This window comes from Girardinichthys multiradiatus, chromosome 7 (genome assembly GCF_021462225.1).
Source record: "Girardinichthys multiradiatus isolate DD_20200921_A chromosome 7, DD_fGirMul_XY1, whole genome shotgun sequence".
NCBI lineage: Eukaryota > Metazoa > Chordata > Actinopteri > Cyprinodontiformes > Goodeidae > Girardinichthys > Girardinichthys multiradiatus.
In genome coordinates this window covers 43,506,458-43,508,498 of record NC_061800.1, presented here as the reverse complement: position 1 = coordinate 43,508,498, position 2,041 = coordinate 43,506,458, and the positions used below count along the sequence as shown (strand labels likewise).

Genomic DNA, 2,041 nt, shown 5'->3' with positions numbered 1-2,041 from the left:
AAAGATTGGCTGCTGCACTCTTTCAAAACAGCTTTGAAAGAGATGTACTCCACAGAACCACTGTGCACTTACAATTAAAATAAATGTACAAAACATGATAACAACAATAATATCAAACACCTGAATACTTAAAAGGGGTATATAACGCTTTTTAATTTTCTCTTTTCACCCTTAAATCGCTCAGTTGTGGCCTATATAAAGTGGAACATCAATGCTTTGGTCTGAACTCCTTGTTATTGTACAGTAGCTCCACAGGCTCCTCTTTTACCCCTATTCTGATATGCTTCTGAGAGCAAATTGTTTTGGTACCGTCTCTTTAAATGCGATTGAGCCACTTCACATGCTGCCCACCTCCAGGTCAAAGAGCACTCAACTTTAACCCCTTCGGCCGTTTTTGTATTTTGGTAACAAGTATCTAGCGCTGCGGAAACAAGAAAAAAAACAGCAAAAACATGCTAAACCTTTTATTTAATAATATTTAAAATACGCAGTTCTGTCCTCAAGGGGCTAAAAGCAGCACACAGCGCTACCATAAGCAGAAGGTACAATGCTACTGCTATCAGAACAATGACCAGGTCACATCAACACACAATAAATTAATGTCTAAAATAAAGTTTTTTGTCATTTTAGTGTTATTTGCAGCTTACCGCTTTTCTGCGTCCGTCGTTTCCATAAACAACTTGATGTCAATCACCAAGTCAAATGAGTATCTATAAGAAGCGTCATGTAAACAAACGATGGTCAAACAGTTACACTTATGCTACCTGTAACTATTAGCTAAACAGGCCAGATTAGCATAGTATGTCGCCGGTGTTACGTCGGTCTGCGTTTCTCTTGCCCTTACCTCAGCGTAACTTCTGTTGCCTAGCAACCGTGTTAGCATGAAGCCGAACAAATGGAGCCTGAAGGTTAATAATGCTGTCTCTACTATAAATGATTACACGGTTTTTATTTACCCTTTTACATATTGCTGATGGCTTATAATGCTGTTTCGTTTTAAAATGTTACTGTTTTATGATCTCGTTCATTATTCTGCCATTTAAAATGTTGAAAATATTTTTTGTTTATAGATATAAAAATCTAACACTAGATAAAATACATTGATGACAAATACCATTTGTTTAATTTATTTGTAAAGCTTTCGACAAATTAAACACTAACATGTTAACTTTAGGAACAAAGTTTGAATCAGTTTTTCTGCAGCGCATAATAATAATAATAATTATTATTATTATAAATGAACCAAACATTAATATTAGATTTCATCTGACTGAATTATATCTGTTTAACTTCCATCCATTGGGGAAACCCAGCGGGATTTTGAAAACAATGTGCTGGGTGTCAGCTGTTCTCTCGGGGTTTGGCGCGCCTCAACCACCCGGACATCTGGCGAGGAGAGCGGCTGCTGGGGCAGCGGACGAACACATCGGCGCATTTGGGTAATTAAGCGATATCTTGATAAACTGATCAGACGTTTTAAGTTTACACAACTACATTCTCGTCTAAAAACATTGTAAAAGTTCAGTTGTTTCACAGAATGCGCAATATATCCAATTTTATTCAAAATTGTTCTCTCTCCTCACCTTTGCTACTTCCATCCTTCAAATCTGGGGAAAAGAAGGACGCATTTGTTGAAACCTTGGAGATTTGACAGCATTCATCGCCTCATCCAGGACGTTATCGGATGCAGTCCTGAATCTGGACACAGCAACAGTGAATGACATCCGTGAATCAGTAAATCTGTGTTTGATTAATCTGTGGCTTCAAGAACCCGGATGTGTGACACAAAAAAATTAATTTTGGAATTGAAATTGAATTTCAGACCTGAAAGTGAAAGTAATCAAACTGAATTTTCAATACAAAGCAAAGCAATTTTCAAAGCAAACAAATTCAGTTTTAAACCATTATATTCAGTTTCAGTTTAGTGAAATTCGTTTTCAAGCCAATGCATTTAATTTCAAATTACACAAATACAGATTCAGTCTGAGCAATTCAAATTCAGTTTCTGATGGCACAAGTTCCTTCCCATAGAGGAGGTTGC

The 2,041-nt window shown here is 36.8% G+C and overlaps 1 long non-coding RNA gene across 1 annotated transcript; it reads left to right on the top strand.

Annotated features, from left to right (window-relative positions):
* The first annotated feature begins 850 nt into the window (after positions 1 to 850).
* LOC124870985 lies at positions 851 to 1,816 on the top strand. Its single transcript, XR_007038918.1, has 3 exons — positions 851 to 908; positions 1,314 to 1,439; positions 1,619 to 1,816. It is a non-coding gene; the product is annotated as an uncharacterized LOC124870985 (long non-coding RNA).
* The last annotated feature ends 225 nt before the right edge of the window (positions 1,817 to 2,041 follow it).